This window comes from Patiria miniata, unplaced genomic scaffold, assembly GCF_015706575.1.
Source record: "Patiria miniata isolate m_02_andy unplaced genomic scaffold, ASM1570657v1 HiC_scaffold_1, whole genome shotgun sequence".
Taxonomy (NCBI): Eukaryota; Metazoa; Echinodermata; class Asteroidea; order Valvatida; family Asterinidae; genus Patiria; species Patiria miniata.
Genome location: NW_024037047.1, coordinates 29,576,836 through 29,601,955, shown reverse-complemented (window position 1 = coordinate 29,601,955; position 25,120 = coordinate 29,576,836). Strand labels below are relative to the sequence as shown.

General features: G+C 41.4%; 1 protein-coding gene across 4 annotated transcripts in view; it reads left to right on the top strand.

Moving 5' to 3' along the window:
• The first annotated feature begins 1,424 nt into the window (after positions 1–1,424).
• Positions 1,425–25,120, top strand: part of LOC119728197 (autism susceptibility gene 2 protein-like) — a 69,458-nt gene continuing 45,762 nt past the window's right edge. Inside the window, exons 1-2 of one of the 4 annotated variants that reach the window (XM_038200353.1) lie at positions 1,425–2,549; positions 24,765–24,810. The gene's annotated coding sequence lies outside the window, so the exon portion shown is untranslated. Of the gene's footprint in view, positions 2,550–7,813; positions 8,060–17,067; positions 17,536–24,764; positions 24,811–25,120 lie in introns of those variants that run through there. The other 3 variants (XM_038200328.1, XM_038200345.1, XM_038200336.1) reach the window with 3 other exon arrangements.

The following is a 25,120-nucleotide window of genomic DNA, read 5'->3' as shown; positions in this document are numbered from 1 at the left end:
GGCATTTTGCCATGTAAAAATAAAATAATTGTCTGAGCTACCGTCATTTCTGGCCTAATAGCCTTTACTGTAAATAGATTGCTTGTGCCTGGTTATTAAAGAATACAATTTAGAAAATAAAACATGAGTTGTCAAATGCAGTTTGAGATTAATAAAATGTTCCCGGTAACAATTGAAAAAATCTCATGTTTGCTGTTCCCTCAAACCAGCATAGTCCAAATGTTACCCTGCATTAGCACAGTATATTTTTCCAATTTGCCAAAGCAGTCAATCAATCAATCCAAACACTTAACATAAACTTACTGATGGCTTTAACTCTGCCTCCCCCCCCCCCCCCTGCGAAAGTGCCACAGGGGTCAATCTAATCTGATTATTTCCAGTTGGAAAACACTGACCTTCCAATTTACGAGGCCAGGCATATAAAGCAGCCAATCAAAATCAGCCCTGCCGCAGTCACTGACAACAAAGAATTTTAATTGGTGGCAGCAGATTGCTCATGTGAACACCTTTATAAAAAAAAGAAAGAAAAGAGATGATTGATAAAATAAAGCTACAGTCAGCTTTATTTGCAGGGCGCTTGATAAATTTCGATCCCAAAGCAAATACTGGAAAGGCCATCTGCTAAGTATCAACAGAGATATCGATTCCATCATCAAGCAAGCCTAATAATTTGATTGACTGCCCGTTATCTTGCCCTGGTGGAACACAGTAGCCATCTCTCTCTCTCTCCCCCCCCCCCTTCATTTATCATCTCTCTTCATCAGGTTGTCATTAAAATCCTGCCAACCGTTGGCCGTGCATGCGTTCTTCAGGTTTTCCTTCTCCACGGTTTGTTTGTTTGTAGTGTGTATACACAATGTCTGCGTCCCCTCTCTCGAAAGCAAAGATGGAGATTGCAGAGAGAGGCTTCTACGGTTTCTGCTCCATTTGACAAGCACTAGGGCTATGCATGGCAGCTACTCAGTAAGGGGGGGGGGTTCTTGTGTGTGTCTGTGTGTGTCTCTCTTTGCCTCGCTCTCTCTTTGTCAACAGCACTAGCAAAAACAACCCAAGGACTCCGCCTTCTACTCCATGCTCCTTTAAATATGCGAGCGAGACTCATTGACTGAGCATAGGGGAGGGGGTGCTAGCTATCCAGCCAGCTAGCCAAGCCAGCCCAGTTTTGATGCATTGCTATTGCCCTCCCTGTTTCCCCTGTGTCAACACAGGCACAACTCCCGAGGTGTTGGCAAAAGGGCTCTGGGAGTGAATATCAACAGTTCGGGGGAGCTCCAACAGGGGGAGAAAAAAAAAAAAAAAAATCTGCCCTATATGCCGGCCCGGTTTAATTAGTTGCAGCAGCCGCATTAACGGGTGTGTGTTGTCTGGCTGATAAAAAAACGAAAGAACCACTGTAGCTGGGAGAAATTTATACCAAAAAAAAGGGGAGTGGGTCATATGGATCAGTGGGCGACGACGGCAGTGGATGTGTTCTGATAAACGCTGCGGGACTCGATCGACCGAGAGCACCCCATCGACTGTATTATGCGTGAGTGATGCATGCTGTGCATGTGCCTTGTGGACTCGCCGGTGAAGCTGAATACATGTGTTATGGGGCAATAGAAACGGATACAGGCTCTGTGGGCTGGCATTGTTGTGGCACACATATTCGGCCCCGCTGCATGCATACACACACACTCACAGACCGGCGCTGAATGGAACAGGACGTGGGGCGGTTTGAATAATACACACAGCCCCGGCAGTAGCAGAAGAAACCCCTCTCGCGCAAACAGTGCCTCAGTTCAACAACGGAGCGGGTTTTTCTTTTTTTGCGGAAACCTTATTTTTGGTTGGGCGAACGCTTGCCCAATCGATGGATTGAATTTGGGTAGGACTGCGGAACACTACAGGGCTTGCATATTGGCTGCCTGCGTGTGAGTGTGGATACCGCCTGCATGCATGCTGTGTGGGGGAGAGGCTCATAGCTATTACAGACACAAGCCGTGTGTGCTCTGTGTGCACTGTGTGAATACATCCAGTACCAGCACTGTGTATTGCTTTGTTCCTGAGACGTTCTCTGTCGGCTCCCTGGATTTGTACATCTGTGGCCAACCCATTGGATACCCCTATGCAACATTTGGTGGTGGATTATTTGAATGCTGTTATGGCTTTGTGATGGATGTTTGAACACTTCTTCATGCACATGCGTCTGTGAAGATTACAACTCCTTGTGTAGCACATTGGACCTTACACCTATACATGCATTGTGCAAGCGACAGCTCGGCGTTTACATGTACATGTAGAACAGCTAGTACTCCTTACAGAAATACACCACAACCAATGGCAGGATTTTAGCTTTTTGTGTGGAACAGGCCGCTTTGAATTTTGTGATAATCTTCTACCACCACGTCAGAGCTTTCAACAGTCAGGATTAGAATCAATCCATCTTGTTTTGCCAAGGATTATTTATTATTGTTTGCTGGCTGGAGCGTTGGATTTCTACATTCTGCGTCGCCGGAAACCGATATTTCATTTCGATATTTAGTTGTACTGATTTGCTTGGATCGGAGGTAAGAAACAATCTTTTGTCTGCAAACATTGAGATACTTTTTTAAAAATTGAAGAAAAGCAGTTGAAATTGGTAGTCTCTTTAATTAAAATTATTTGTCTGGGTTTCTTTAGAGCCATTTGTCTTTGCGCTTGATTATTTGGCCATGTCACTTGTCTCTTCATTATGTCTATTTCTCAGGCCTTTTCTGTAGCAATTTGTCGGGGTGTTGATTAGTATCTGTCTGCACGGCTGTTTGTCAGTGTCACTGTCAGAGCGTGTGTATACATTTCAGCCTGTAACTCGAAAGAATTTTACCGAGCAGCCTTGGAAATGTATTCCAGTTGCATCCATTGAGGATCATTACGCATCAGATTAAGGCACGAGACAGTATAAGGACTGCAGTAAATCCCAAAAACTGTTGTGGGAGTGTTTTGTGAACGGAAAGTACACGTGTATGCCATTTGGTTAATGACTTTGCAGGCTGATTGATTATTTTGGCTTTGTGTGTTTTGCTTTCAGTAATTATTTTCTTTCTTTTTCATGAACATCTGTTAATGTGAATTCCAGCTGCTTAATATTGTTTAATTGCACTCCAAAGTCAACATTGATGGTTTTTTTCCACAGTAGCTTAATTTCCATCCATGGCTGAGCAGTCATGTCAGATTGAAACATCTTCCCCATTTCCAGCCCCTGGAAAACCAACTACATCCCCCCTATTCTCCAGAGTGGTACCTCCTGTGAGTGCATGCCAGCCTGTGCTATGTCTGACCCTTTAATTGGTCAATTAGGGGGGCCTGTAATTAAATTAAGTCCGGGGCATTAAAATCAATAAACACTGGCTGTGCTCCTAATGCAGGCATAATTGGCAGGCTGATGGTGGAGCTGGCGTATAACTGCAACGTGGTTAGAGATAACTGCATTAAGTCTGCCACATTGGGCCATTTCTCAGTGAATTGTGTGCAGTTGACATGCACTGTGAGAGTGCATGCACATCCACACTTGATTTCTGTGTGGTGCTCTTGTGTGCTGCCCTCTAGAGTTCATCTTGAATCAACCTCTTACATTAGAAATGCTTTATGTACCGGTACCGTACATTATCACAATTAACAGCAGAAGAGTCTTTTGTGGACTGTCTTATCCAGAGTTCATGTAATTTAACTAGGATCAGAATCTTGTAAAAAAAATTGGTGTTACTCTACACATACCGGTACAATAATCATGCTTGGTCAATATTTGAAATGAAATTGAAAACGATAAATATGTGAAATATCAACGAATACCAATTGTCATTTACTATAGTATCTTCAAGTTTAGTTCAAAGTCTCCTTAAATGTTTCTGAAAGTACACAAATTGTAAGTTGAAACTTGACAAATATACATGTATATCACTGTGAAAGAAGTTTAACTTTTTGACATATCTCTCAAAAAAAAATCAACAGCCAAAATTCTTGTTCTCATCCTTGAATTTGATTGATGGTTGATGTTGTTCCTCTCTCCCAAATTGAGCCACAGAAAACCCATCGTGTTTGTTCGAATGGTCTGACATGGTTTCTCGGATGGCACGTTGTAAGGATTCCCAATCATTGCGTACCCAAAAGGCCTTCCCTCAACCAAGAAGAGTTTCAAAAACTCTCGCTTGGGTAATTTGGGAAGCCATGCGATGCCGGAACTCTTTTAATTCGGGTAGCTTTTTTCCCCCATTAGCCCTAGAGTTTGACAACAGATCATTGACTTGGAACGTCACTCAGAGCTATCTGAAATTCTTTTAGGAAAGTACTAACCTACTTCTTTGTGTTTATCCCCCGCTTTTTTTTTTTATATATATATATCCCAGAATTTCATTCACTCTAGACTCCTGTAAGAGTGTAGTTGTTCCCCTGATTGTCAAAAAAAATATCTGTTTTTATCACATGATGTAAGCGAAGGGCTTCGGTGATTTCCATTGTCAGTTTGTGATTAGGTTTTCGATTTTACGGCTTCAGTGATTTTCCCCGCTTTTGTTCGGGGTATGAAAGCCGGGATTACAGAGTGTTGTCAACAGCATCAACAACCGCCTAGGGCTGTCTGGCCACGGTCTCTCCTTCTCATTGATTGTTGGGTGTTTATAGTTTGGTTCTCCCCATTCTCCATTGATTGGTGGGTGTTTATAGGTTGCTTTGCTCGGGGAAAAAAGAAAGAAAAAATCACCGTGCTTGTCAAGGGATTGTTAACATGTCAAAAAGGCAGTATTCAAAAAGTCTGATAGCCTGCTACGCTCCTCGTTAAAAATATAAAGGCTTTTCAGAGAAAGTTAAACAAGGATCTATTCACAAAACATCTTGCGTGAAGCCATATTGTACAGTGCAGCCTCTTGACTGCAGTACATTTACATGTATACCGTACTATGTTTATTGTATTGCAAAGGAATGCCCCTAGCCTAGTGGATTTACCAAATTAGACAGGTTTCGCATGGAGTTTTTGTTCAATACTGTACAATAATGTCCATTTTATCTTTCATTAGAAACAACACAGTTTTGTATCTGGCATGGCTTTTGAAAATCAGGACTCCCACGATAAAACCATTGGATGGACTCAGCACAAGCAGGACAATACATTTGTCAGACCAATTTAGGTCCGTTTTATATATCGACAATAACGTATTCCAACTTCAAAATCCAGTTGTTATGAGGTATCGGAAGCCCATTTTTAGACCCTATATGCACTACTGGTACATTGGATATCATAGTCTGTTTGTCTTCCAGCTCATCCGCTTGTCTCCACTAGTGATTCTGTGAAATGTATTCTTGGTTTCCATGCAACTTTGATACCCCCCCACACGTTTAAAAAAAAAAATTTTTACTGCGCAGTGATTGGTTTCTTGAGTTTCTGACATAAATACTTGTGGTTAAATGTTTGAACAAAAAAAGGGAACGTTGTCTTGCAGATTGTTGTTGATGGTGACGATAAACAATTTTTTATATTGGCCAAGTCTAATTTGAGACACCTGTCCGTCAATTATGAAACCTGACTACAAAATCATCACAGTCTGCTAATACTGACATTAACTCATGGCAAGGTTACATGTCAACCTAAACTCTGCAAGTTACCCGCAAGATGGATGTTTGGATAGGCAGCAAAGGCACAGGGTCAGTATATTGAGAAACTGCCAGCATGTTGATAAGGATGTTTGCCTGGAATGTGGATATGAAAATGGATCGATATTTTGCCATAAAGTGGCCGCATTTACATTGTAGTATTCACCCAGGCCCCTCATTTAGGGTTGTGCAATCGTTCTGCCATTTTCCCCTAAATTGAATGTCAAGTGAATTTATGCACATGTATGTATGCCTTGAAGGCAAAAATGAAAACAGACTGAATATATCCGTATGCATATCAATATGTACATGTAACTGTGCCACATTTCGCCAATTTGACCTGCAGCTGAGTCGGCTGACTTTCTGCCATTTTCCCACCGTCCAGAATCAACTGCACGCATGCCCTGAATGTGACATTCCCATAACATGCAGAAAAGTCACAAATCTCGCCGATTATAAACTGATAAATTTGACCTGTAGCAGAGCTGGCCGACTTTCCGCCATTTTCCCACTGTCCTGATTTGGCTACATTCATGCCCTGAATGTGACATTCCCATAACATGCCAAAAAGTCACAAATCTCGCCGATTATAAACTGATACATTTGACCTGTAGCAGAGTTGGCCTACTTTCCGCCATTTTCCCACCATTCTGATTTGGCTACATTCATGCCCTGAATGCGACATTCCCATAACATGCAGAAAAGTCACAAATCTCGCCGATTATAAACTGATACATTTGACCTGTAGCAGAGTTGGCCGACTTTCCGCCTTTTTCCCACCGTCCTGAATTGACTGCATGCATGCCCTGAATATGACATTCCCATAACATGCAGAAAAGTCACAATCTCGCCGGTTATAAACTGATAAATTGCTGAAATGTCTGACCCCTCCACCGTTCATTGCATTGATTACCACATTATCATCATCCCCAGAAAAACTCAAGCACCAAAATGTTCAAGTCTTTGGATTTCCCAGAGCTGACATGTCCGTGGTTTATAGTTCAGAAGTACTTGACTGCATGAATTCTGGAAGCCAGACAATTTTTTTTTCCCACTGTGCTTTTTCAGATAAGTACTTGGAGTGGAACAGCTGTAAAGTCCAGCACACAATTGCAGTACAAATACAGGCCTGGGTGATTTATCTTATATCGTTATTGATTCGGGATATCTTTGTGACAAGCGAACATGCGATAGAGTGGAGGGGGAAAAAATAAGAAAAATAGGATTAGTTGGAAAATGCCTATCACTGTAGTATGATGTCATTTATAGACATTTATGGATTATTTGATACAGAAGTAATTACTTAAACAAAAAAATCAAGATACCAGTTGATAATGTCTAGCAGTGTCAGTTGGTGCCTGTTTATGGTGTAAATCGAGGAAACACACATACTTTATAAACGTACTTTAAAGCTGTTTCCACAAAAAAATTCACAATTATCCTAAGTCCAGCATATTTCCCCCATCAAGCATGCTTTTGTGTCAGACTGATTTATTTGATACTATTTCAACTGCAACCTCTTACAAAAAGCCAGCGAGCCTTTCCTAAATACCAACAAATTCAAGAGAATATGAAATCAAGGGAGAAAATTTGACTAACCCAATTTTTTGTTGCATTGTGCCCCGCACAAATCCAGTTATTTTCAACCAGGAAGGGAAACGAACGGCTGGCTCCTTTCGGTGAACAAAATACTGATCAAATACTGTTTTGTCCACGATAAAACGGGAGTATCCTACAGCTAAGATCAGTACAAGGCCTTTCTCATCATCGGTGAAAACCGCTCTAAATAGTCTGCAGCACAGACACAGGCTCTCCGGGGACAACCAACTAACAAGGTTTTGACCTACATCTGACAGATTATCTCGACTCTGTTTTTCCTGTCCGCTATTCAGGTTAAAAAAAAAGTTGCCCCTTTCACGCTCAAAATCCTTTCGGCACGGAGCAGCGAGGCGATAACGAAAACGGAGAGAAAGGGGGAAAAGGTGGTGGTTATGGTAGGCACAAAGCCATCGGGGCATGCGGTTAATCTGTTCTTGAATAAGGAAAAAAAAGCACGATCCTTTCTGTTGGGGCTTTTTTCCCTTTTTTTTTTTGAGGGGGTTGTTGTAGATCTCCGGAGGTATGTATACTTAGCGCAGAATTGTTGGGGCTTTGTTGGCGGCCATGATTGTCGGATTTGTGTGTGTGTGCTTAATGACGTGGTAGCTCTCTCCGCATTCCCTGTGCACCGTGCATCGCTAAGTCGTTTACTAGACCTGTATGTGCTCATTTTGTTTGGGGATTTATGTGGCTGAGCAGCCTGAAGTGGGTTTTTGTTGGTCAGAGAGTGAGTAATGCCAACTTGGGATCATTAATTCTGGGCCCCGTCGATTAGAAGACCCAAAAACCTGGAATTTCATTATGGATTACTGTTTAAGGTTGGGGCGATAGTACACCATCATCACATGGAATACAGGTAAGGTTGTACGAATTCCATCCCACGGTTTGTCGTGTTTGGTTTGTGCGGAGTAATGCTTAGAAAAACAGGCATACACTTATAACTGACATTATTGTGCATTTGTATGCGTGATGGGAGGCTCTCAAGTTGTGTCAACAACTTGAAACTGTTTGTTCTTTTACTTGTGTTTGATAAGATTAGGAGCCAGCCTGTTTTGCATTGTACATTGTGCAATGTGCAATGTACATGTACAGTGTACATTGTACATGTAGGCCCTACATGCCTTGTATTTGCCATTGTACAAATCTCCTGATGTACTAGTGTGTACCGTATGTTGGTGCATATTTATGAAGACAGACATCCGCAACCGTTTCACTATGTTTTCCCCATTACATGTAAATTACGAAATCTTCTTGTGATTCATGATAACCAAAGATTGGAATATCCACACTAATGAGGATGAGAATCCACTTTTAATTCTGTAAACATTTACGTAATCTTTGAAGCACTATTTGAACATTTAGTCAACACTCTACAGAGGCTAAGCTTGCCCAAAAGTGTGCATAAATTTGCATGTGTTCAGAAGAGGCACAAAACATTGGTCTTGGATCCATGGCGCATTTAAAACATCGAACACAATCAATTTTATACAGTGTTTTCAGTTGACGCTTTGATTAAAAGATAGATGGAGATCGTTGAAAAATGGTACAAATTAAGCCGCTAGGATGAGGTTAAATAGAGGTCTGTTTAAAAGCTCGGGAAAATGTTGAAAAGACTTTGAATTTCGCATCGGTATTCTACCTGCTTTTTTTTTGTTTTTTTGCTGATGGTTTTTTATTTTTATTTTTAACAGTAAATATCATTATTCTAAAGAGTGAATACGGACTTGCACCTAAAGAAAGGGAGCAGAATTTTACAGATGTATTATGTTTTGTGCCTTGCATTATAAATAATTCACACAGTCTATTCTTATTTACATGCATACCGTACTGCGACAAATCTCACAACCTTGTATTTTTTTTTCTGCGGGCGGACAGGCAAGTACCAGTAGCCCCATTGTGACAGCCGCCACGCACATCTCCCGACATTAGTCATCCTGTCAGAGCTGAGTGTAATTTTACAACCTGGTGGTGTGATAGAGAACAAGGTTACCATGGCATTTTGTCAGCAGGCTTTTCATTATTGCACCTCCTCTGCCAGTGTAAGACTCAATCATGGAGAGGTTGGAGGGGAAGGGGGGGGGGTAGAAATTGACCGGGCATTGTAAAGCCTGACATATGGTGGTGGATGCAGGGCGTGAAATTCTGCACACGGCCACTCTGGCCGGTTGATGATTTAGGGCTTCTCAACAGGGCGCCGCGTTCCTTTGTTGTTTTAATTGTACGTGTGTTGGGTTGGAAGGTTGTTGTTGGGAGGGGGGGGGGGTCGGGGTGCTGTGGCCTGGCGATCGCCTGTAGGTTTATACAGCAAACCCCCATCCTCACCACGGTTGGTGTTGTGTGTTCAGAGCACTTCCCCCGCGCCTCCGCCAAGAAGTGGGCCCTGGAGTGCTGTGCACACAATCGAGATGTGATTTCTCCCACCGGTTCGAGTGCTCTAATGCAGTAGTGTTCCATTAACATGTTTGCTTTGGCCACGCTCGTGATTGGGTTAACGATCAGGGCCCCGGCGTCGCGGCTCACCGCGACCGTGCACACACTCTTGCGCAGGTTTCAATTTCCTGAACAACTTGAATATCCTCTGACGAAGACCCAAAAGGAGAAGGGGAAAAAAAAACTCTGCATCTTCAAGCGCTCCTTATTTCCAATTTGGCAGGGGGTTTCTCTTCTGACGAGCAGTCTCAAGTCCTTGCCAGCATAACAAGTAGACTTCTCTTTCAACTCCCCCCCCCCTTGTCACTCCATAGTATAGCTTCAAATCTCTCCCAAGTAGGGCATTCCAACCTCGTTACCTAGTCTCCTGTCTTCTTCTACAAACCCCCCCCCCCTTTCACAACAACCCTTCGTTCAATAGCTGACATCCTTACACAGCATGGATTTATTCAGGAGTAGGGGAGAAGAAAAAAAAAAAAATGAGGACATCGGATTCAGGTCCCGGACCGTTATACTCCGTCCGCTGATTATCCCTCTCTTGGATGGCCTAAAGTACCTCTCGCCAGGTCACTTTGTTAGCATTGATTTCCCCCCAGTAGTGCTCCGTATTGATTCACGCTCTAGTGTTTACTGTTAAACGGAGTTCAAACAGTTGATTCTTTTGGAGAGCTCGTCCCCGAGCATGGCAAATACATTTTCGGTCGGCGGAGCCGTTTTAATCACACACAACACGTTTTTATTCTTTCCTTGTCGATCAAGCAGATCTCCAACCCGAAAACGGTGACAGCTGTTTTTTTGGATTGAGAGGGTTAGTGGGGGTCCATACATGCAAAGCTTTCACCTGGTCTGTGTTCAATAGGGGATCAGTTTGAGATATTTACCGACACCCTTCACAAAACAGATCTTTTTTTTTGTGTGTTCGTCTATTGTTCAGCGTTTTTATAAGCAGGTGTCAAAATTCAGAGGTCTTGTCCTGGTACTTGTCCTGGTACTTTGTCCTGGGACAAACTATAGCCAAAAGAAAAAAAAATTGTCCGCATCATTGACCTTTATTATTCAGCTGGTATACAGGAATAGTGCCAGCATGTAATTTGTGTCATTTCTAATAGAATATGTGAGGGTTTTTTACATGTAATACAGGAAAGTCGCCATGCTCAGCTGCAACTCGCCTCATAAATTATAAGGTTTTTTTTACCATGGTCAATTTATTCGTTGTGGCAAATTGGAATGGGAGACCATTACCTATACACGTAAAAAATTATACAGTGTTTGTACTTTGGGCTTAATCAAATAAAATTAAACAATGTCCATGACGGAGCCAATTAACCATGATATCTAATGAATGATTCAGACAAGTGATCCAGAACTCCTAGCTTGCAATCACCTTGACAATTCCTACCCGGGTAGATGGTGGATGTGTAAGATTTGAAAATTACAGTTTCGGGTTTTATTCACTGGGAACTTAAAAAGCTTTGTCACGGACATTACATAATTGCCAATTTCATTCATGTTCATTTTCATGAACAATTGCGTGTAAACAAATGCTCAAAAAACGAGTGCATTTCTTGAACAAAAAGTACGAAAAAATAAAAAGGAAAACCCTTAAAAATCTGAATGCAGTTACATGTACCAGTACATAAAGACCTTGACGCCATATTAACTAAACCAGACAGTCACAAAGTCTGCCATTTGTCTAACTTGTGGCAGATCTCTGTTCCACTTTATTTCATTATCGCTAATATTTAAACAGCTGTTGCTGTTATTTGTCACAGATGTTGTTTTTTTGTCATTGTAATTTTTTTTTTTGATCCCTCCTGTTCATATTTGAAGGACTGAATTTGCACTATTGATTATTCTTTCTTTTATTAAAGTGCACTGTGCGGTATCAGACGTAAGCGCTTTAAACGGGTGTTGCTTTTTTACGAGGTTATATATCTTTACACTGGTATGTACATGCACAATGTACATACATAATGACGTGTTCGGACAAATTGTCTGAATTTTTTTCTTTGGCACGTTTACATGCCCTTTGTCATATTATTCTAAATATTACATGTATGACTATTCATAAGCTTATCCCTAACCGCCCGGAATCCTTCAAAATCCTCTTTGCAAAAGTGGGGGGATTTGGAGGATTGAGGTTATATGGCAAAAGTGCGTTAGCGATTTCGTAGGATGCACTTTGTCAAGGTCTTGGGCTGGACCTTCTGTTGTTTTTGCTCAGCCATGCATAAATACATGTAACTTAAGGCCTGGATTATGCTTGAAATCCTCCGTACTGCTCCAGGATGTCACTGGCCAAGCCTCAACATATTGGCAGTCACTGCCGCAGGACTTTGCAGGATTCAGGCAGTGGTCACCCCTCCACAGACCATATTCAAGAAATAATGGAGGAATATGCAGGATTGAGGCTACATCCCAGCAAAAAGGCCTAGGGAGTTAGGGTTAAAGTCATCTGGGTACTTTGAAATAACCTAAAATTTGGACAGTTTCACACTGTCTTTGATGTTTGTATTTTTTTTTATTACCACCCCCAACCCTTCAAAATCCTACTACATGTGTAAATGTTTTTTTTTCGATTCTGTTGCAGTGAGTACTGCACTAGTACTTTAGTAGACTGATTATGCTTTACGTGGAGTCAAGCGTTTGTGTATGTACCACCATAATCAGAGTCCATAAATTTGGGTGTTGAATTATTATGCTGTTAGTGAGGAAGGTTCCTAGTACATGTACATTTTTTTTTTTACCCATGATCCCTCTCTTATTAAGCTTAATCCCCTTCTTAAAGAGGTTGTGGAATGCTCGAAGACATTTTCGTCATTTTTTGGGTATATGTACGGTAGCCTAAGGTGTGATGAAATAAAAACGACTATTGTTTCTGTCATGAAATGAGTACAAAGGGTACTTTTGAGAGCTATTTTTCAGGTCCTGTTTCGACCCGAACGTGCAATTTGTGTAAAAGTCGTCGTTGCGGGCAGCAAACAAAACACAGTAAATAAACGTAATAAACAGGACTCCTTTATGCTACTCTGCATCGGGAGTCCTGTTTATTACGTCACGATTTACTGTGTTTTGTTTGCTGCCCGCAACGACGACTTTTACACAGATTGCACGTTCGGGTCGAAACAGGCATGACAGGACTTGAAAAACAGCTCTCAAAAGTACTTTTTGTACTCATTTTATGACAGAAACAATAGTCGTTTTTATTTCACCACACCTTAGGCTACATATACCCGAAAAATGACGGAAGTGTCTTCGAGCATTCCACAACCTCTTTAATCTTTAATTATTAATGATTAATCTTTAATCATGTATAATGTTATTACCCATGTACATGTACATGTAGGAGAAACATGTAGAAGCCGTGTTGGATTTTTTTACTAGTGTTTGGGCGTTCTCAACATCTGGGTGTTGGACCCGGGTTCGAAATGGAGCTTTTGGGTAGTGTGGAAGGCCCCTTAAGTCTGACCCGAGACTGAATCATAGTTCTTAAGAGTTGGGGTGACTATACCTTTTAAGCTGGAAAGTTCTCTTTCCTAGCAAAAGACGGATAAACAGAGCTGTTGATGACTGCAGACTGCCCTGCCATCCCTCCAATAATTCGATAGATGAACAGGATAATTGACATTTCCCCCTGATTAATTTTCTAATTGCTAAAATAACATCGCTACAAATCAGCAATTTCCTTCACCATTACTCACTAGCTTGCACAAACTTCTTTGCAGTTGCGAACAAAGAAAACTTACAAGGAGAAGAAGAAAAAAATATGAGGCACGATTGTGATAGAATTATCGGATTATTTGATTGAATCAGTCTGGCAATTTTGTTGTCTCTCTCTTGAAAATAAATGCCGAGCACATCCTGTGTGATGAGATTATTCGTACTAGTTTAAACATTTTGCCTTGTCAATTGACTCAGTTCAATACATTGATTTTTTTTTTCCGGTTGTGCCCGTGTGTGCGCATTCAAAGAGTTTTGTTTTGGCAACATTTGCCTCTATCAGCAGACCACCGGCCTTTTCGTGTTTGAAAAGGATCCTCAATCTCAACACCACAGGCGTTTTAATATCGTGGTAAAAATTGACGGGGCCCCGGAACTGTGAAATAAAAAAATAAGAGGGCAGGGGGAAACTAAAAGATGTTGTGAAAGAGCCTGGATTCAATCGGCAGCCATGTTGCCCCAGAGACAGACCCGGGGCCGAAATGATATCCCATCACTCGTGTGTATACAGTTGAGTTCCCGGGAAAATGTCAGATGCAACCGGATCCGTCGGGCGAGCGTGTGCAATGCCCGCGAGTCGTGACTGTCACTGTTTACGTTAGCTGTTCCCCTGTAATACAGCCCGCATCCCCTGTCGAACTAGATCAACAGTTAGGCATTCATCGGCCGACATTGCTTGCCGCTCCGGCTTTATTAGTATTACCTCCTTTTTTCCCCTTCTTCTTTCTTCCCTCCCCCCCCCCCTTTCTTTTCTACCTCGGTTGTGTATACATCTCGGCTGGGATAATATCCCCGATATTAATTTTTTATTTGCTCTTCAACTAGCGGTAGTCGATCGTTGCTTCTTGAAAAGAAGGTGGAGGAGAGCGAGGGACACGTAGCATCACGGAGGGGTAGAAAATAGATGGACAACGGTGTAGGTCTTTGTTGGACACCATGTATCATTTTCGGTCGTTGTATCGACCGGCTGGCTGCATAAACAGGGAATTGGCAAGGGCCCCGCACACAAAAATGGGTTGCGCGTATCGGGTTTCAGACGGGAGACTCGCGGGGGAGGAACGATTGGATTTCCAGGCCGGCATTGTTTCCCGTGAACTGATCATTGAGATTTGATTTGAAGGTAGGACTCTATCGCAACGAGGCTTCCTTTGTCCGTAGTAGAGCGGGGACCAGATTAATTGGTTGGATTTGTTCCCCCGTCGATATTCATGATGCTAGATCTCAATACTGTACGACCCAAGAATTATAATCAACGCCTGTAAAGGTTTGTTGTAGCTCTGCAGTAATAGTAGCATTACCCGATTCCTGTTTGGTGTACATTTACATTACCTTGTACGTGTACAGTACATTTGTGTGTCGACACGTGAGCGCCATTTTGTGTAATGATTGCCTTCTTGGTTTAAACATGGAGGTAGGTGATGAATCTTGAATTTAAGGGAAGCAACACAAAGCCTGTGCTAATGTGTTGTTACTTGCCAACTTCGATTACTCCTTCATCTGAGCAGCCATCGGTGTTCAGTGTTTTGGCTGATGTTCATCTTCTGAAAATTGTACTTGTTTACATGTGGCTATCATTTGTGAGTTTGCTTGACCATTTCCCTTGTTGTAGCCACCAGCTCAAAGTCTTCTCCATTCAAACTTATAAAAACCAAACCACAAACCTTCACTAAAAGAGGTCTCCCTGTAGCACCACTACAAACAAAATGCAAGTTTGTGGTTTCAGTAAGACCCATTTCTATCATTGTGTAAAAAAAGAAAATATGGAAACTGTCAGAGTAATCTATTCAACAATGAGCCATCACATGAAATTTAAAAAAAAAAATTCACATACAAAAATTGGTAGCAATAATTGCTAAACTCATACCATGACCAAGGGAAAAAAAAGGGAAATAGGGAAATTGTAACAGTTGTCTACAAGTTACATCATGCTACATGTACGTATCAAAAAACAAGAAACTTCTCACATGCAAAAACATAACGGTAACAATAATTTCTAAACTCGTACGGGCAGCAACAAAAACCTTTCCCAGAGTGCATATATCAGCAGGATAGGCAAGCCATAAGGGCAAACCATGGCAGACCATGCATTTTCCATTCCCTGACATCCAGATACTAATATGGTTGTCTGCATTTCTCCCCCCTCCGGCATCACATAAATTGGAGGTAATGTGACTTGGCAGGTTAATTTTCTGACACAACTTCACTTCATCACGCAGTGACCCCCTTCTGGGAACAGCAGTCACTTTGATTGGACAGATAGATTAGGAGTCGTGTTTCTGGCCCCAGACCAAATCTCTAGGAAGTTCATGGTTTTTTTTCTTTCTTCAGTGCAGTTTGGTCAGAACTCAGGGTTTTTTCCCTTCACTAAGAGAAATAAGCACTCTGTTTTGCTGGCGGGAAATATTTTGTCAGGCCTCAGACCAAATCTTTTGGTAGTTTAGTTTTATGGCACTGTTTTTTCCCCCTCTAGGCTTTTTCGTCTTCTTGCTATGTGCACTGTTTGGGTCCCTTTGTTCATGCATGGTTCATGCGAAATGTTTGGTATTCGTGTTGCAAGACACTTCACAATATCAATATTCTGAAATCTTACATCTTTGGAGACAATGAATCAATTTTTTTTAGCAAAATACGTATACATACCTTTACTCAAAATCCAACACTACCGGAGTACCGGTATATGGTATGGTAACTCAACACCCAAACTGTTCGACTCTGATTATGGTGGCATGCCTGACCCCATGTAAAGCATAATCAGTTTACCAGTGCAGTACTCACTCCAACAGATTCCAACAAAACATGTCATTGGATTTTGAAGGGTTAGGGTGGTTAGGGTTAATACTGCCATATATAGGTACAACTGTTGCCGTAAACATGTGCGAGTAGTTAACAAAAAATTCTGACAACTTTCTTGTCACTCTGTGAATATGATAAATTTTTCGCAATTTGGGGTCCTCAAAGACTTAGGTCTTCAAAACAGAGTTGTGAAAAGTTTGAGAAAATTGTTCGTGAAAGTTAACTGTTCAGTGAAAGAGCCCCTAAACCAAAAAGCAAACAACCAGTTAAAAATAATTTTGTGGATCTATTTGGCAAGCATTGTGGAATTGTGCCTGCAGGCAATCAGTTGGAAATAATTGGGTCTCGAATCGCTGAGTTGATGACACCGGTTGTAAAAACTGCAGGCATAGCAAGATTGTACGTTCAGTCGAATGGTGTAGTGCGGAGTTGCTGGTACTTTTCAAGTTCTCTTCTCGTTGATTCAACGAAGGACGATTACATACTTCACCTGATGTGTTGTCGCTCTTCAGTTCTCATTAGCGGAAATTGGCTGGCTTTAGGTCTTATTTTATGATGAAGCTAGTTGAGAAGGTGCTGGTAGACAGATATTTGGTATCCAAGTAGAAGACTTATCAATCGTCTGATGACGTTAGGTTGTTCAGTTTTTACGAACCCATTTCTGTCACTTTGTTTTCTCGGGGTAGAAGTGGCTGTTGTTGTTATTACATTTCACTGCATCATTGGGTTTGAAGAGGTCTTCAGCTTTTTACTTGTGTTTCTGTAACATGTGCTGGTTGCTGTGTCGGTATTGAAGTGGTGGTATTAAAAATGTCAACGAATTCTCCTGGAAAAGAAATGTGCTGGTAAACTTTGATGCCTGTGCACGTACGTCCCGCATGTACATGTACATTGTACGTGTTTCTTGTACATGGCCAAGATCAGTGCATGACTCAACACACACAAACACACTCATGCCGTAATTTCATTTTGCTGGGAACCGGTGCCTCTGAGCAAGCAGCAGGCTGCAAGTGCCCCGCGGGTCAATACCAATTACGGGAACAGGAAACCGGCTGTTTGTCCCATAATGCCCCTCTGCATCACCCCAACCACCTTGAGTTAATCAGCGGTAATCAGATAATCAGAAACTTGCACTTTTGAATTAGTCCGATTCCCCCTAGGGGGCCCTGCCTCCAAACTCATGTCAGGCAGAGGGGTCTTGTCTCTTGTCTCCCCCCCCCCCCTCCTTCCTTCTACCCAAGGGAGCTGCGGAAAAGCTGAATCCAAACAGCTTCCAGATTATTAACTCCAATGAGACCTTGCTGGAGTCTGTCTGGAAGTTCAAGGGATTGCTCCATTCTATGATTGGCTGTACAACTATGAAGCCAGCGGATCCTAGAATCACAGAAGGTACATGTATAACGTGTGAGTGATTGGTCTTTTTAGTGTTGGTTAGGTGAAGGAGCTGTCACTGTATTTTAAAGAGGTCACGTATTGTTCGTAAACTGTGGTCTATTCTTCTGCTGTTTCCATTAGATTATGGACCCGCTGAGTCAAGCTGCCATCTTTAGTGCAGGTGTTCTGAGGTTCTCAGGTCTGCAGGGATCTTGTCCAAAATTTGCCTTGCCTTTTTTTTTATAGATAATTCCAAATTATCAGACACTTTGCATTCATAGTTGTGATGTTGGTTGTAAAATTTGCAAGTATCTCTGTCAAATTGTGGTATTTAGATTTAGTTGTTTTTTTTTAAATCATAATAGACATTGTTCAGATGATGTTCATGATAATAATAATATCGGAGTCTTATGTAGCGCACGTATCTACCAACAATTAGGTACTCAAGGCACTGGAGATTATGTCTATTATTAAAGAAAGGTAAATAAAGTTTATGAGAAACATGAGACCTATTATGTACAAAAAAAATGTACATGTAGCACCTGATGATGCTGGGAAAATCAGATGCAGGATAGGCTGGTGGCTATGATGTCATGACTCACTGCAAGGCAATCTGCGTGCAAGCTGTAGGGAGCCAGACCACTATGGTGACTTGCAGAGCACGACAATGCCAAGGAAATGGGGAATTGTGCTTCAGATGTTTAACAAAAAAATGTGCAGCTGTACCGACGAGGCAGTGAAAATGCAAGAGACCTCCAGTCGTGACGAACAAAATTATTCCCCTGATTTGAATTATCATTTGTGGCACTCTTGACAAGAAACGAGCTGCTCCTGGTCTATTGATTACTGTCTCACGAGAAGGTGTTGGCGGACTATGAGGCATCAGTCAACAGTGGTTTAATCCTGACATGCTTGCGTGTCCCCTGCCAGCTGAAACAAAGACAACTAAGCCCCTCCTTAATATCATGAAGTAATTTCCTCCCATTTCCATTCGGGTTCAGCACGGCCCCCGGTAGGGGAAAATAGATCCCCGTCAACGATAATCACTTTGGAATATTGATTCCAATACACATGTGTCTGTTCAGCGTGCGTGCAGAGAGAGAGAGAGAGGAAAAAGAAGCAAGGTTAGTCCCTTGCCTAACCCTCGGTGGCAATCAGCATTAATTCACTCTGTCTGTGACTGGGGAAAGTTTGTGACAAACCCTAATGCGGGCCTTATTGGAACCCAACACGGCTTATTAGTGCAAATTTGCAACTGTCAGCTTCAATATCGCGGGGTCCGGGCCTGATCCCAGCAGTTGGCCGCAGTCGAGCCGGAGCGGTGGGACTCAGGTTCGTAGTTTGGATGAGGCATTGTTTGGGGATTGAGGGGAGGGTTTAAAACGATTTTGATGACGCTGTTTATCAAATTGGTTGGGCGCCTTGCCAAGGTTTTTTTTTCTTCTTTCTTTCCATATTTCCCTCAAGATTTTGAAGGAATAAATTCAATAAGCAATAAATATAGGTGATTAAGTGTAGACCAGATGTATTGCCGCAATCTTAGGAAGCAGTTCTCTAGTTTCAACTAGGAATGGGTGCATCTTTAGGGGACTTAGTGCAGTATTAAAACAAATTGTATTGCTCATGTGCAGTTTCAAAGCATAATATAACCCGTGAGGTTATATAGACAAAGTAAGACAGTAAGAGACGAAGTGGTACTTGGGGTGATGTGGTTTATTCGGTTGGCTGTGACACTCTCCGTCTGATTCCTAGATTCTACTGGGTTTTTATACAGTAAATGAACATTCCAATCTTACAGCTATCTTACAGGTTTCTTGCCTTATTAGGAATCGTTCAGTAACTATTGAATATTAATAATACAGAATTGAAGGTGTTTGGTCAACTTGTATCTGGGGGCAGGGCTAGGCAAATTAATAGAACAATCGGATTTCCTTATAAGTCTGTGGGCTGAATCACTGTGGCCTTCCAGTGCAGCCCAGCATCCACCCACGCGGACCCTGTGGCTAAACTGGCCATTCCTTAGATGTGTCTCATTACCAGGAAAGTGGTCCTGTTCCTTGAAGGTCAACGTAAAACATGATATTTTATCATGGTGATAATAAACTACCATACATGCATGTAAACATTAAGAAATTCTGTTGTGCTTATGTTCGTGTAATATACGGTACAAAGTCTGTTTTGATATGAAACATGCATGAAGTTATTGTACAAATGCATGTACATTTACATTGGAGGTGTGAACGCATGACTTTTAAAACAATCAGTCGCTGCCATAAATTACCTTCAAGAAACCCAAGCATCTTATTTGCAGTGCTATTCTTGGTGAGGGGTCGCTTCACCAAATGTTATGCTAAGCCCGACCAGAGAGCAGTTTCAGAAAACATCCCAGCGAAATACATGTACGTGGATATCCACGCTGCATGTGTATGCAACCAGGCCCCCCCCCTTTCTCCCTGAGGGCATGGAGTGCGTGGTAATAGCCAGAGTGTCATTAGGCGAACGCTTGTTCCGGAAAAATCTCTGCCGAGCGAGCTACTGTTTTGGTGATTCTAGAACATCTTCCTGTTCTGTTGTGGACGGCCGACTGGCTGGCTAGCTGGCTGGCTGGCTGGCTGGCTGGCCTCAAATCAGCCTCATTTCATGCAAAGTGGGTCAATTGGCAGAGTGTTTGACTATTGATTGACGTGGTCCCTGTTGTAATCAAGATATCGCAGCGCTGATGTGTAGAGACAACACTGCCGTGACATATTAGGTCATGTTCAGTGGTATAGCCAGTGAGGTATCACTATTAGTCACGTTCAGTTTTGTGTATATTTTGCCACAAATCAGTGTTCTGAAATTCCAATCAAACTTGATACCACATAACATGGTCTGCGTTATTTAATATATTTATATATATATGGCACTTCATTTGGTCACCATTTTTCACAAAGTGAAACACCTCATATGCTTATGTAGGAATCCTTTTGTTACGCGAAGGCATTCCGACACTGCGGTTTTCCACTTTGTGAAAACGGTGACGATTTGTCAGAGTCCTTCGACCTTGCGTCATATTTCGCTGAAAAGATATTTTGTGAAAAGTGATTTAAGGCAGGCCTAATGATTGAAACAACGACAACGATCTTATTCCAAACATCATTGATTGAGTTGATAAATGGTGTACATGTATGCATGTAATTTTTTTGTAATTGTGCGAGAATTTATTAGAGCAGTACACTCTTTCTCTTTATTTGAACGGCCATAACTAAACGGGAACTCTAGGAGAAGTCTTGTTATACTTTGAAATCAGTGTGTCAGTCGCTCAGAGTAAATCTCACAGAGAGAAAAAAAATCAGGGGAAAAAAAATATATTTTCTGGCATCAAGAGATTACGTAGGTTTACAAATCTACTCTTCAGAGTAATACGGATGCCTCCAGGGGCAGTGCTTTTCAGAGATTATTTTGTGATTTTTCCCTCCCTTTTTTTTCTGCAAAAGGTCTCACGGGTCATAAAACCCACACACTGCCTGCAGGAGGTTACCTGGTTCCTGATGTTTGCCCGAACAGTTCTCATGGGCATACCAAATCCTCTAAATTCCCTCGATTTTCCTTTCCGGCTTTCTTATACCAAATCCACCTCGCATTGAAAATAAGGGACACAGGAAAAAAAGGGAGCTCAAAGGCTCAAATTATATTCATTGCTTCATGCACAACAGATGTAGTTTTTTCTTCAGGGTTTTTTACCAAAACCGTAATCCTACTTCCAATAGATAAACCCCCTACTTGGCATTCCACTTTTATTTATTCGATAAATCCTCGCCTTAATGCAAATCCCCCAGCTTGTTACAATTTATTTTATTTTTGATCCTGCGCCCTCAAAAATTGAAAAGGAGAACTCTTTGACAATAAAATTTTTAGGTTTGCCCGAGGTCAGGTGTACTTTTGTAACAAAGTACTTCAAAATTAAGCCTAGGGGGAACTGAGGTTTTTCGGTTTAAACCATTGTGGGTGTAGGATTAAAAAATAAGTCTAGACACAATTCATAAGTTATTTTGATGCCTTGGACAATTTGGGGGTTATTTTGTTTGTGTGGTGACTTTCCATTCCCCCCCCCCCCACAAGTAGCATTATTTCTGTACGCTTCTTGTGAAAAACTTCCCCTCTCAGATTTCCTTGAAAACAAACCTACTGTTTTTAACTAAGGTGAGCAAATACATTTTTGTAAAATTGACAAGGTTTTGATGTGCATACAAGAATGTCTTTATGACAAACAGACTGTACTTCTTTTGTATACCTTTTGAAATTTGTGTATTGCTGTCAGGTAATTCATTTCTGTAAACAAAAATAATTTCAAACACATGTGTCAGATGTACACATGTTTATGTGTGACACATGGATGTAGATCTATCTATTTCTGGGATCTGATACACCGTGCCCTCTGGAGACATGCACACAATTGGGAACAAAAGATTGTATACGTCTCCACAGCAGGGCAATTTCTATAGATGAATACGTCTCCACAAGGTTTTCACGAAATAGATATATGGATTTTACTCAAAATTTAGGAATTTCCAAGGTGGGTTGATCTGTCGAAAATGGTAGAGTTTTAGAAAAGGGATATTAAGTCCGAATTTCAGCCAAGGAACTATTTCTGGTTAAAATAAGAGCATTTTGAAACTACACTTTCAAACTCGAAAACTTTACCACACGAGAACAAAGAAATGTTTCCACAAGGATACAAATTCCAGTATGTGTGTTCCCCCTCCCCTTAATATTATTTCAGATTGAGGCGTAGTTTAAAAAAAGATTTCACATGAATACTTGAAACACCTTATTGATCTGCCTCACCAAATTTTCAAGATTTTTCCTCCTCGTGCAAGTGTTCTGCAGATTGCCACAGTTATAGGGGAGAAAATGGAACATAAGTGCCCACTTTTGTTCCCTTTTGGTGTAAAGTGGTGGCAGAAGACCGCATTTTTTGAGCAGCCAATAAGATCCTCTCGTCGTGCGTACGGCTATCGGGTTGCCATTGTATCGGAGCGGGTCATTTGCATAAGTTTGTCAAGGAGGGGCCTCGTTGAGGTCTCAGGCACTGGAGTGGGCTGAGTGCCCATGTAGTGCACCGTCAAGAGTGTGTGTGATGCATTTCCAGATGAGTAGCCGTCTCCGATTACCGACCAAATTTTTCTTTTTCTTCATTTTTTTTTTTTTTTGGTGAGGTGGATATTCATATCTGACCGATATATTTCAGAGGCATGGTTCATTCATGATGGCGGCTTATTTTACAGTACTTGTTACGGATGGCGTTGTACGGTGATGGGTGTTGGGTCCAGTCATTCTGTATGAAATCTGACTACAGTTCACGAACTCTCATTACGAAAGTGGAACCCTTTAATTGCTTTTTGGTCTAATTATCCCGTAATTTTTTTTTTTAGTCTGCTGTTGCATATTGTGCTCAATTCTTGTACAACATAATGACCCGATGCCATTTTCATTATGTCACTGCGTGTCTTGCACGGTGATCATAATGGCTCGGGCAGACAGCATTTTGAAATGACTCATAGATTTACTGCATCATTTCATCATTTCAATATCTGAAACCTATTCTCATCGAGTATGTTGTTGAAACAGGAATGACATAACAGGTGATGAAAGTATAATGAACTTGAACTTTCCCAATGAACCGTTAACATATATTTTAATGGTTTGAAAGTACGTTTACTATAAACCCTGGAACGATTCCCAAATGTTGTCAAATTTCATTTGGCAATTTCAGCCACATACGCTGTACATGTGTACTCATGTCTAGACCTCAGAGCTGCACATGTTTCAATCCTACTGATTAATTCTTGTATAGGGTGAGTCAAAAACAGCGGAACCAAAACCCCCAAAATTATAGTTCATATTTAAAAGCAACTTATTGTGCGTTTTGACTGTTTTGAACAAGGAAGAAAATGACATAGAATACATGTACTTGTTTCAACAACTGTCACCAACTGTACCGGGTAGTTAACACAATATCTTTATAATAACAACCCTGGTTAGGCAAACAATTTGATTTGTAAAATTTCCTTCTTTTTTTTAACTGAGATTTTATCACTGTTGATGTTTGAAGACAATTGCGACGACGATTCTTTAAATTGCATATTTTGGACGAGACAGGTTTTAGGGTCATTGTGTTTAAATCGTGATATTTTCTGAACGGATTGACCAATTTCAGTCATTTTTTTCATCTAAAAGTATCTTATGTAATTGCCTTTCCAGTCATTATTTTTTTTCAGTGCTGCATATTTTGTTTATTATGAAATATAATTTTGGGGGTTTGAGTTCCACTTTTTTGACCCACCCTGTATTATTCTGAATACAAAACAAAACTTGATTTGCAGTCAGCATTTGTCATTGCTGTTGACCTGTAGTGTGATTTACCAAGCTTTGCTGATAGGGGGGGGGGGGATGCACTCGGCCTATCCCAGCAGCTGACAGCGATTTTCACAATGCCATTCACACGGCCGGTGTAAAACGAATTGGCAGATATTTCACAGTCATGTTGAAGAAAGCCCCTCTCGGCTTTGCAGTGCGCTTAACTTGTCACAGACTGGGGATTTACTCCAAGTTGTTCCCAAGAGGCCCAACGTAAGGCTTCAGAAGATAAAAAATGAAAGCAGTTGACGCACATGTCAACTGTGTATTTCAATTTTTATATAATAAATCCTTCTGGGTTTTTTTTTTAAATGATCCTTCAAGTGCAATAACAGTGTGACCCTACTTGTCATCTGGGGCCAAAGTTGGGATTTGCAGGGGAGCTGAGATACCAGGCGCGAAAGTAGATCAGATTGGGGGAATGCTGTCAAGGGAAGGACCAAGCAACTGTTAAAGGGGAGAATTTAGACAAGCGCGCGAGCATAGGCTGTAAGGAAAAATCTAAAGTTTTATGTACATGTCTGTGCTTTTTTTTCTGACTGTGGATGTTTTACGTCTTGATTATCAATCCCTTCCCTTTGCACCGTGGGATTTTTGGTACTGCATACTTTGTTCCCTCTCCCGCCTCTTCTTTTTTGCTTCTCCGCCCACGCCAGGGCCTTTGCAGCAATGCAGTTTTGCAATACATGTACATTTTAATCAACCCTAGCTTTCTGTGTAATTTTGGCTTTGACCTTTCCCTCAAACTTGGGCTACATGTACGCATATATTGACTGTATTGATGCTGGTGAATATATATTCCACAATTATAAATGTGTTATTACTTTTGTTCCCCCTCTCTGCAGGCTTCAGAAAGTGACACTGATCTCTTCGCCAACTCTCCTCCTAGAAGTAAGTACATTCTATGTCTGTTTTTTTGTTGTCAGTGATGTAGTCGCGTCCATCACAAGTCCAGTCACAAGTCACAAAGCCTCGTTTCCATATCGAGGTAAGAAATGCAGAGAGCAATGCAAACAAGACCCAAACTGCAACGCAGACATATGGGTCACCAACAACCCGACAGACATCAACTGTCTCGCAGGCAATCGGCAAAGTTGAACCCTTATGAGGACTTGTGATGCACTTGACTGCAGCATTGATGTGTATACATGTGTATCTTCTACTGGCATTATTTAGTATGAAATAAACTTGAAAATCGAAA